At 40.2% G+C, this 12,449-nt stretch overlaps 1 protein-coding gene across 2 annotated transcripts in view; it reads left to right on the top strand.

The window, feature by feature from the left end:
* The window catches only part of HTR4 (5-hydroxytryptamine receptor 4), a 318,838-nt gene that overhangs the window by 292,000 nt on the left and 14,389 nt on the right, over positions 1 to 12,449 (top strand). The window lies entirely within an intron of this gene.

Raw genomic sequence — 12,449 nt, 5'->3', positions numbered from 1 at the left:
CAAAGGAGGGAGCAGCAAGGTATTGAGCCCCAAGGCCCTGAACCTGGCAGTGAGACTCACACTATCTGTCTGGCTGCTGCACACGCTGTTCACAACCTCTGTGAGCACACAGTAAGGATGGGTGCAGCAGAGAAGCAGCACAGGCACTAAATCAATTGCTGACTTACTGTGTGACCCTGAACTAATAACTGGACCTCTCTGGCCTCAGAAACAATCTCTCCTGCCTACTTCACGAAGCTGCTGTGGAGAAAAATAAGATAATTTTTGTGAAGATGTTCTGTAAATCATAAAATGACATTCTGTTTATTATGACTTTGGGTTACTATGGATGCTCCTGGGAGCTCAAGGACTAAGAATTTCTTCACCAAGGGGTGGACCAATTTAGAGAGTGAGCTTTCTATGTTGAAAACTAATACCAAGGGATCATCTTTTTGGGGTCCATTCTTCCAAATTTACCCCTCTGCATTTAGTTATTCTAGGTTACCCAAAACACAAACATTGAAAATTTATACATCACAAACACTCTTATTTGAGGGGATTTTGTTGTTCTCAAAGTAAAGAGGTGGATGGAGAGAGATGGGGACTACAGACTAACTTTGATGAGAATGAGTATAATTTTTCATGTAACTTCAAAGTCACATGGAATAAATTCAAATGCCTTTTTGCCATGAAAACATTTATTTAGAGGAAAAAGACTTGGGTCATCGAAATTATCCCCACCCTCTCTCTCTCTCTCTCTGTAGAATCCCCTGTGAAAAGACCCCTCCAACATAAATCAGATCATGAATGACCAGCTAACAAGAATGTTACATGAAGAGTCTACTAAGATACTGAACCAGATAATTTTGAGATTTTTTCCTAATCTGATAGTCTGTGTAAATTATTGTTAATTATCATTTAGTGTTATTTAGCTAACACTTTAATTTTGTTTACAGTTTTAATAAAGCAGAATTACAAGTGAGGCCACTCATACAGTTTCTAGCAAATTGAGTCCCTTTGTGTAATCAACATATAAAGTACATGTGTGCCCATTATACAGAACATGGAACTTAATTATATAACTCAAAGGCTTACAAGTTTTAATGATGGTTGTAGTTTTGGTTTTATGAAATTGTTAGTTATGCTTCTGATTTATTTGAAGCTAAAGCTTTGAAGTACTAGGACCCCTGATTCTAATTTGTTTCTATGGAAAACACCCTTGGCTTTACAATAATCCACTTTTTGATGCAGTTTCCCAGAATGTGTTCTAGGAAACATTGATAAAGTCTCTCTATTTATTGATAAACGTTAATAAATTACACATGTTTATATTTGTGCATTCTGTACATGTTTAAGAAATTATATATGGAGGGAAACATAAAGTCTTAAAACTATTAAGGGAATTTTGAGTATACAATAAAATGCCAAAGTCAATTCCATGCCTCAGTTCTGTGCAGCTTCTCTGTAATCTCTGTAACTCAACTCATCCCTTTGGGCGTTTGAAACTGGAGAATTTTTCGTCTCCAGTATCAGGTTCTCCTCAAGGTAAAGAAAGAAGTCCAGGACTCCTAGATAATGTAATTCTACCTGTCTGTCTGTCTGCCACCTTCGTCAGCCTCGAGTGCTAGGACAGATCTCTTACATGGGTGATCCCAAGAGCAGGTGATGTGGTAGGATTCAACCCAGCCACACTCAGGGCATATGCCATAGGAGCCATTCAAGTCAGCTTGTCAGTTGTACTCTATATTCAGAGGTCTTGAATTGAGGTTATTAAGCATGTGCCTCCTTTTTCCGGTGTCATGAACAACCCAGGATTCTGGAGTCCAACTCCCTTGCCATGGAGCTCCTGGGATTTTAGGCCTAGAGTACATGTCAGTGAAATCCAGGTCCCAACTCTTCTGAGTATGGGGCAATGGAAAGACCTCTATCAGGAATCAGGGGCAGGGTACTCACCCCAGTTCTTCTGTTCAGTCCTTGGGGCCACCATCATCTCACATATGAAATGAAGAGAGGGGACAAGAATTAGGTTTCAAATCAAAATACTTTCTTCATACACAAATTTACCTGGAACTCCATTGCAATAGGTCAGAGTAGGAAGGGGAACAGGTAGATCTGGGTCCCTCATCTCTACTCATTTTAAGCCATCCAAAAGCCCTAGGCAGCTGACCAGGCACTCTCCACTGAAAGTCTGTGATGGTGCTTGGCTTCCCCTCCTTAATTATTCTAAAGCATTCATAAGACTTCTGTGAGCTATTTCTCCTGATGACTTTCCTCGGGCGGGATCACACCTGTCCACTTATTTACAGAACCTCTTCCTGCATACAGAAAATGCCTCATCTCCTGAAACATCCATCTAGAATGACAACCTGAGCCTTCACCTCCTGTGAAGTATCTGCTGTGTCAAGGCAGAGAACTAGACCTCAGAAACTCGACTAACCTAGCCTTGGATGACTATACCCTTTTTTGTTTTCCTTCCAAATTGTCTTTCTTCACTTTGTAGCAGCCATTCTCTGGACCCATGCAAGGGGGAGGAATGAACATTGATTTAGTACTCACCATGTGCTAGGTGATTTCTGTGTGCTACATAGTTTAGTTCTGTCAATGTTCAGAGAAACATATTTTTTAAACACCTACTGTGTGCCAGGGCCTGTTGCCAGAGGTCCGTTAATAAATAAACTGATAAGATATCTGCTCCCTCATTGGGAGCCAGAAAATAAACAAGGAGATATATATATATATATATATATATGAATTAGACAAGTTTAGATACACACAAGTGCTGTAAAGAACAAAAAAAAATTGAGATGAGGCAGGGGTGTGGACGTTATTTGGGACAGTCAGAAAAGCTTCAAGGAGGTCAGCCCCTGTGACGGGGGCAAGAATGTTGAAGAGGAGTCAGTCATGTGTTAATCTGGGGGAATATTATGTCAGGCAAAGGGAACAGCAGATGCAAAGAATATGAGGCAGAAATGAGCTTGGTATGTGTGCATGGCACTCAGTGAATGTGGGGAAAGTGGTAGGAGATGGGATCAGAGAAGTACGTAAAAACTGACAATAATGTGGTAGCTTTAATTACCATTCATCAGTTCCTTACTATGGGCCAGGCTTGGTGGGAAGCATTTTAAATGAAACCCTGCAAGGTAAGTATCATTTTCCCATCACATGGAAGTTAACCTGGAATTTCCCCAAGAACAGAGATTACTTGGAGCCAGAAATGGGGAAATGGAACCCAGGCCCTGCCAAGTCCAGCCTTTCTCCCCAGAAAGGCTGAGGGGACTTGATCCACCTGAGGCCTGTTCCTTTTAGTACCAAGAACCATCCTTGAAACAGATGAATTCTCTACTTGTCGTTTTCCTTTTGCTTCCCTTCTTTCTCCGTGGAGTGGTGGCTATCTGTAAACAAATGAAGATGCATTTATACAGTGATTCTTCATTGATTTTACATATGCTAATTCCAATAGCACCTAATTGGGAGTAAAAATCAATTCTTGACTAGTCAGAAAGTGATTTCCTATAAAACTATTCATCAGAGATTAGAGGAAATTCAATCTGGTTATATAATCAGTAGATTTTCCTCGTGCACTTTTTTATCTCCATCCTTCTACAGCTGATGCTATCTTCATCTGGACTGGGGAGTTAGGCTGTAAAACACAACTTTGAGCATGAAATTTCCTGGATCAAAACCTCCAAAGGACTCCTTATTGCCAACCAGATCTGGGCTGTCCGTAGTTTTCTAAGTCTGCTATTTAGAGTTTCGCCTCTGGTTATTCCTCTTTATCCCTACAAAGCAGGCAGTCTGCTCCGTGTTCCCCTCGCTTGCTCTTTGCATTTTCACCTTCAGTTTATTGGTCCTTCTATTCTTTCCTTTGGGCGTACGTCTCCCAGCATCTCTTACGTGGTCTATCTCAAATGCCACCTTCTACTTGAAGTCTTTTCCACCCTCCAAGACAGCATAAAGTTTTTTTTTTATCTATTCCATTCCCCAAAGTACTTTGTTTTCTGCTATGACATTTTCATATGCTTCTCAGCGTGGTTCATTAATGATGCCTATTGTGAACTTCCCTCCTGGATCCTGGATTTTGAGCTCCTTGAGAACAGGAGCCAATTCGTACCAATCATCTTTTTCCCCCCTTTTTCTTGTGCCCAACACAGGTTTTTATACAATGAAGCTATCCAGTAAATTCACTGAATTTACTTATTTGGAAGAACTTGGAGTTTTTGTTTACAGCATCTGCACTGCACCATCCTGCTTAGCTCTTTCAGCCTTCCAGTCTCACTGCTGCTCTGCTCTTTAATACTCCATCCACTGCAAAAGCTGCAGCCTTCTGATAAGAAGAAAATCTTTCTGTGACAATTTTGAATAAAATCAAGATATTTATCATATTTCTTGCAAGTAGCAAAGGATTGCAGTTTTAAAGTACCATTATTTCCGTGATTTATGGCAAGTTTTTTCCCCCTTTTTTGATTCATGTCTGTCTATAGAGAAAGAACTTAAGCTTAAAGTTTTATATTTATAGAATGTGGTAGTGAAGTGTGAGTTACTTGATGTTGTATAATCCTAGAGAACATTGGCTACCATTTCACCAATAATGGTATTTATTGACACAGCACAGAGCATGGAGTGAATGATGGGTGATGGTCCAGGCCATGGATGTGGAATGGACACAGTGGAGTTACTCAGGCTAGGGTATGATAGAGCATGCTCAAGCAACGTCAGGAAATGTGTCCTTTCTCCCCAGCATCCTAACTTGCTGTATGACTTTGCACATGTTCCTGTCCCTCTCTGGCTTAAGTTTTGCATCTATAAATTGAGAAGCTTTTTGTGGTTAAGAGCTTGGGCTTTGTCATTAGATAGACATGGGTTTAGATTCAGGCTTTTCCAGTTACTAATTGTGTGTGACTTTGGAAAAGTTCTTGACTATCTGAGCCTCAGTTTCTTCTTAGCATAGGGATAACGATAGCCCATCCTGTAGAGTGTTGTTGTGAAGATTCAGTGGATTAAAGCTTATAAACGGTGGAGCATAGTCCCTGTCATACACACTCACTGAAGTGTAGCTGTTACTATTATTACTCTGGATTCCATGACATTTGAAATTCCAAAGCTGCATGTAGAGACATATGGAAAGGGTGTTGAGAAACCAGAGGTGGGAAAGTGGTGAAGGTGGCAGGCAGTGGTTATTTCTATGTCAGTTGTCTGATCCAGAAAAGGGCAGGCTATGAACACTATTCAGGAGAAGCTGGAAATGCTAAAGTATTTGGTTACAGAGTCAGAGAAGATTTACATGATGAAAGTGGGCAGGAAATGGAGTTTAGTTGATTCAGTGTCTTGTTACAGAACGCCTGAAATGTCTCTTTATTTTCTCCAATTCATGAATTTTCTAAGCAATAGTGACACTTTGCCTTCTTTTTTTTTTTTTTTTTTGCGGTACGCGGGCCTCTCACTGTTGTGGCCTCTCCCGTTGCGGAGCACAGGTTCTGGACGCGCAGGCTCAGCAGCCATGGCTCACAGGCCCAGCCGCTCTGCGGCATGTGGGATCTTCCCAGATCAGGGCACGAACCCATGTCCCCTGCATTGGCAGGCGGACTCTCAACCACTGTGCCACCAGGGAAGCCCGACACTTTCCCTTCTAAGATGGTAAAGTGACACAACTTTATTGAGCACCTAAGTTATGTCAATACTACTTTGACACTTGACATATCTTATAACGTTTAATTCTCAAAAAAGAGTATTGATTGTATTGAATCCTAGCTTCCTAAGTTGCCAGCTGTGTTTCTTTGGGCAAGTTAATTAACTTCTCTGAGCCTCAGTTTCTTCATGAGTAAAACAGAGGTGTTAATGCTACCTAACTTATGAGGTTATATAATTTAAATAAAATTTTGCATATGATAACAATTACAACACCACCAGGCAGATAATTGGTATTTTATTATTATTTTCATTGTTATTTTATATAATAACCCCATGTTATGGATAAGTAAAATGAGGCTTAAGGTGACTAAGTTTCTAACCCAGGTTACACAAGTAATTATGAGCAAAGCCAGGATATAAGCCTAGATTTGCCTATCCTGAGAGTTCATACTCTTTTTTTCTGCTTGTGTAGAAGGTATGAGACAGAACAATGTCATCAAACTTTGAAGAGACATTCCCTCCAAAATTAGAAGACATTTTATAATATGTGTGAGTATCCTGGTATCCTAAATGGAGCCTTGGATGAAAGGTCAGACATTATCTGTGCTTTTAAAAAACTTGGTTGAGATCAGATAATTCAATTTCAATTGAGTCTTTCTCAGTATTGAATGCCATTGGGGGGTTACGTCATTTTATTCCAGCCTTGGTCTCCTGAATTAGCATGATAATCATTAGGATATGGTCTTCTTGTCAACAGGGTCCAAATGGGGGCCCATATGCCACTGCTTAATGATGAAATTCTTGGCCAGAACACAGACCCTCTCTCCCACCCCACATTCTTTCTCCAAAGCCTTATAGCCATCTCTCTTTATCATCCTCAGGAACTTGCCTTGGAGGAGACTGTGAGTCATCCATTCCTAAGGCTTTGTGAAAGGGAAGGGAAGCCAGGGATTCATAATTTCAAGTGAAAAGCCCCTGGCTGACTGAGCCAAGGCACCATTTCTGGTGGACCTCTTGTACCAGCCAGCCAGAGAGTGGGCAGTTGGTCAAGGGGATGTGAGTCAGTGGAAGGAACCAGGAAAGAGTGGTTTTATCAGGGCTACCCTTATTACTGCATCTCCTTTCCTCAATGCAGAGCCTTCCGGAAACATTGAGCTTATAAAAGTAAAAGCCAAAGTCATTCCAGAATTCTGTCTCATCTAATAGCAGCCCTCTCAGTGGAGAGCAGTCTCTATTTATTTTCTAATTTTCTGGCATTTATTTGCTGTTTAAACCTTCCTTTGCAACTGATGGTTTCACTTGTGATAGCTTGTATAATGGGGAAAAAAAAGCATGGATTCTGATTCCGCCTTGAGTCCCTCACCAGCTGGGTGACTTCTGGAAAGTCACTTCCCCTCTGGGTCTCAAATTTCTCATAAAACATATGCCCTAGCCCCCCTCACAGATACCAAACTTTATTCACTTGACAAAGGTTTTTGTGCTACTGGAGGAGAGATAAATCAAATTTTTTTCTTTGGCCTTTGATGGCTTCCACGTTAGTAGCCAGGAAAAGATACAGTCACAAAAACTAGAAAGCCAGGCAAAAAGTGGTAAGTCCAGTGAGGTTAATTAAGACACAGTATTCTAAAATGTATAGGAATGGGCAACAAATGCAAAGTATTATTATTATTATTCTAGTATTCCAGGTGGGAAGTCATCTCTGATTTCTTTACCTTTTATGCTTAAATTTAGTCTCCAAATTCTCTTCCTTTGAAAAGACTTAAATCTAGTCTTTTCTCCCAGTTTCACTGCCACCCCTTAGAGCTTGTTCCTCATCACCTTACACTAGATAACTACCTTTATCTTCTAATTCTTTTCCTTTTACATCTGTATAGGTTAGTCTAGTTTTTAAATCACACATATACACAAAACAACTAACGGAAAGAAAAACTAAATAACACCCCCCTAAAATGTTCTATACGCTGAAAACTTTCCATATTCAACAGCTCTACTCGAAAACTTAAAGTGAGTCCCAGTTGCTCATCCATATATTGTCCACACCCATAACACAATGCCCAACTCAGTGGAATGAGTAAAAATGAGCCAAGTAGCACTTCCTTTTACAGCTGTTAGGTCCATATGTGATTTCTCCCTGCTCTGCAGCAGCAGCCCACTGTGCTTCTCTCCCACCACTTGCCATTAAAAGCCAAGGCCTAGTTCATGGACTGCCTTGTCTGTGAAGCCTAATCCAGCCCACCCTGGTCTAGGCCCACAGAACCTAATTCCCTGGGGCAACAGCCATAATCTCCAAGGACGGTTGCTCTCAGGCTCACAAACAAAAGAGAAGCATCCAAACTCGCTATCTCAGCATAAAACTATCACCAACAATAAACAGTACAAAGTAAAAAAACACCCTCTAATTGACAAAGACAAATGAGTCCATATAGACTGTATACTTGAGAGTATCTTAAGAGATAATGGAATGACACAATCTTATTAAGCATACCAGGAATGTAAGGAATAATTTTTATCAATATCATTATTACCCTAATCTGCATTCAAATAAATTTTTATTAAACACCCATTATGTGCCAGGCATTGTGCTAGGTGCTAGTAATGAAAAACAAACAAAAAAAGCCTTGTTATGACAGTCTCTGTGGGCCTGATCTTGGGGGTAAAGATAAAACTGGGAAAGACCCTGTTGCTGCGTTTTGTAGCTGCTTTTACCCTGCTGGTTACCCTGAGTGTTTGTCACTGCACCCAGCTTAGACAGGTGATTAATCTGGTTGGATTTTAGACAGACTCCTATGCCAGTGGGGAACTGGTGAGCTGCTTTAGGATCCTAAGTGGGTATCTTGAGAGTATAGCAAAGCATCATACTGACAGGGGTATCTGGAAAACCTAGCACTGATCACTACACACTGGCACGTTTTATCTTTCCCTTTTCCTCATCAGGTGCAGACTACACTGCAGCAGTTTTATTGTAGTTCTAACATTTAGGGTATAATAAAACTCTTTGAGAGTCTGATAAAATCTGTGGCCTTCCCTCTAGAAATCTGGACAGAATTTTGAATACATTTCCAAGAAGTTCACTTATTCCCTGAAGTAAAAACCGAAGGTTAAAATAAAGATCCCTGCTTTATTATGAGATTGTATTGGTGGATACAACAATATTAACTTGATGAAGTCACAGACTTGTCCCTATTCTACTGTTTCTGGCTAGTGATGTATTTATTTCAAAGTCATAAATAAGTCTCCAAGTGCCATTGCTGTCAATAGAACAATTCATTGTGGAGATTATATTTCTTTACATAATATCTTTTCTCCAAATAGTTCTATGGAAATTATCTCATAAATTGTTATAGATTCCCTATGAGCTAGATAAAAGAATATGTCATTGCCTTCATTTACAGACTCAAACACAAGGTCTAGAGAGTTTGAGCAAATGGCTGAAATCTTGGTTAATCACTGAATCTAATCAGAAATCAGAATTATTTCACTCAATAGAGATATATGACATGCCTACTATGCATCAGGCACTGTACTAGGCATTGGGTCTGCTAAATCTCAGCTGTTATCTTGTCCCCAAGTCTGTTCGAATAAGAAAAACCTATTCTCTGGAAATTGACTGGGATGACTATAGCATCCCTAACTCAGTGGTAATATCTTACATTTTAACAGCATACATGAAAGCAATAGAGTATGGGTTGATACATTTTCTGGAAGCAGACAAAACTGGATTAAAATCCTGATTTCAATTACTTAAGTACTTGAGCGTTAGTTTCCTTATCTGTAAAATTGAAATTATCTCTAGAGCAAGGGTCATTAAACTATGGTAGGCCACATCCAGCTCTCAGCCTATTTCTGTGTAACCCTTGAGATAAGAATGGTTTTTACATTTGTAAAGGGGTTTAAAAAATCAACAACAATGAGAACTAAACCAGCCCCCCCCAAAAAAGCAAGAAGAATATGCAACAGAAATGGCATGTGGGCCCCAAATCTAAAATTCTTACATCTAGCCTTTTATAGAAAAAGTTTGCCAGCTTCTGTTCTAGAACCAGAATGCCTATGTTTGAATCCTTGTGGCCTCTTACCACCAGCTTGATCTTGAGCAGATTACCCAACTGCTGTATCCAATTTTTCTCATATGTCAGTTAGAGATGATAATAGTACCTATTTCACATGATGTAATGATTACTTATGTTAACATGCATAAAATGCTGATGCTGGAGGCTGGTATATAGTAAACACTTAAGAAATGTTAGCTTTTGTTATTAATATCATTATTACCATCATCACCAATTTTTCAAAAGATGTTTGTGGGTATTAAATGAGATTGTGTCTATCAAACACCCACTAGGGTGCATTTCTCATGATAGGCACTCAGTAAATGTCAGTTAACCTTGTTACTATTATCATCATCACCATAATCATTATAGTTTTCAAAGCTCTTTCATATACATCATCTCATTAAAAAGCTCCCAATAGCCCAGTGATTGGTGTTATGATCTCCCACTAATAAATGAGAAGCAGAAGCTCAAAGAACTGAAGGGGTAGACACTGAGGCAGGAAGAGGCAGAATATAGAATAGTGTTAGATGTTGCGTCTGGACCAGTGCTTCCTCTTTCCGCACCATGCTGCCGCTCCATCAGAACATCTGGGGATCTGTTGTTTGTTTTCTCCAAATGATATACTTTGAGTCCTGGGAGCCTGACAAGGCAGGCAAACACGCCTGTGTTCTTCCCTGGCAGGGCTCTACAGACAGGAAGCTGGGATAATTGGATTCCAGCCATTCGATCTTAGGACTGCGTTTGTAACCAGCCAACTGCTGATGACAAAGCCTAATGGAAAAAGCCCTGACCAAACAAACACAACGCCCCTGCAGGACCTCATTGTTAATGCTGCAGAGAGTGAAATTCATCAACAGCAGCCAGATCCCTTCTAATAGTTCCTATCCAGGGCAGACAGAGATGGCTTCAGAATGTGCTAGACCTTAGCCTGCCACTAGGGACAAGCAGAGGTCCCTGGAGTAGGGAAGTGTGAGGTAAGGAGCCAGGACATTTTTGACAGCAGAGCTGATGTGGTCAGATCAGAGCTGTATTTTATTTGGTTTTGGCCAAAGGCTAAAGCACATTTGAACAAAGTGTGCACTAAGAGTCATGTTAAAGCAAGTTGTTAAGATCATAGTGGTACAACCTTAGAGTGGGTTGATGACTATAAAAATAGGTGATATTTCAAAGTTAGCTCGTAGAAGGAGTCCCAGTCATTTCTAATCAGCTTCAGCTTAGAACAACTTTAGGTCAGATTTTTTTTTTAGGTAGTAGATTCAAATAGATGCTGTTGTTGGGCAGTATGTAAAGTTGTGTTTCCCCATATTGTTGCTGCAAAAATAATGAAAATTACCCTTAAGAAGTTTCATCATTGCCCCTGATGTATAAAGCAGAATAAATGGAAGAACACTTTGTAGATAGGGATTTGCCATGCTAGGGGAAGCTGCCTTTGGTTATGACATTAAGCTTTGCTTAGAAACAGCTCTGAGACTTGGTCCTCAACTGTTGTCCAGGAGACATAGAGCCCTCAGTCTGAGGAAGAGGATGATATGACCTCCCTGCCCAGGGAGGACTCTGCTGTGGGTCCCTACCTTGGGTCAGATGTATGCTTCTCTTCTGCGCCTATGGCAAATGATTTTAAGGTATTAACTCAGAATTTGTGGATAAGACCCTTTCTAGTAGCAAAGACTTCCTCCAAGAGTAACAGGGGTTGACCTAATCAGGAAAGCCAGGGTTCTTAGTCAAAGCAGGTGGCAGGAGCTGTCCAGGTGTTTGAAGCACTCTGAGCCGTTAACTAGGATCCCAGCTCTCTGCCTGACCTCTTCCCTCTATCTGCCACCAAGCCTTGTTTCTCTGGCTTTGAGTTTTCCTAACACCTGCTGCGAGGCAGTTGGCTAACGACCAACCAATCCCCAGCCTGTCACATCACCATCCAAACAACAGCCAAGTCAGCCTGCACGGTGCTGTTTCCTGGGTCTGTGACCTACCTCAGCTGTGTCCCAAGCTGCCAGGCCAAGACTCTGCCTGGACCGTGTTTGAATTTAAGAAAGATAAAACAGATCAGTTAGCGTGGTCTTCTACATTGTCTGGGCAGGGGAAAGGATGTGTGACTTCTTTCCATTCAAACTTTCACAATACCAACCTCCTGGGTTTGTGGTGAGTAAAAAATAAAATGATGATTGTCAAAGGCTTTGTAAGATCGTGGTCTGCAGTACAAATGTAAGGAACAATCTCTGTATATAAAAACATAGATTCCAACTAGACGAGGTCTTACATGATCACTCCAGCCAGTAAAAATTCAAACAGCCAGAGGTCACAGGAAAACTATTCAGCAGGGTTGACACAGACGGGACAGACAGTGAGGTCTTAAATACAAATTATAAAATTTATGAAAATCTAAACTTTTATTTTATAGTAATATTTTAAATTTCATCTTGTTTCTTCAATGTGTAACTTTAATCTCATTTCCCATGTTTAAGTGTATTGCAGTGCAAAAAAAAAGTGTTTGTAAGACTTATATCTTCTGAGATTTTCATAAGGAAAGGCTTTTATCCCCCCCAGAATTGCTCACTATTTCAGACATGTCTATAGCTTACCTACACGTTGCACTCCCAAAAGTTTGCTCATTAAACTCGTTAAGGGTTATATCCAAGAAAAACAATGTTGTTACTTGCATTTAAAAGGAAATATATAAATATGTAAGAGTAGTTAAATTTTTAATTAAGTTATTATGAAGGTCTAACACATATGTGCCAAGTATTAGTTATTTGTAATAGTTTGTATTATCCTACATGTAATCCCAGCCCCCGCACA

The sequence above is a fragment of the Tursiops truncatus genome, chromosome 3, assembly GCF_011762595.2.
Source record: "Tursiops truncatus isolate mTurTru1 chromosome 3, mTurTru1.mat.Y, whole genome shotgun sequence".
Taxonomy (NCBI): domain Eukaryota; kingdom Metazoa; phylum Chordata; class Mammalia; order Artiodactyla; family Delphinidae; genus Tursiops; species Tursiops truncatus.
The sequence above is the reverse complement of the archived record's forward strand: the minus strand, read 5'-3'. Positions and strand labels throughout refer to the sequence as shown.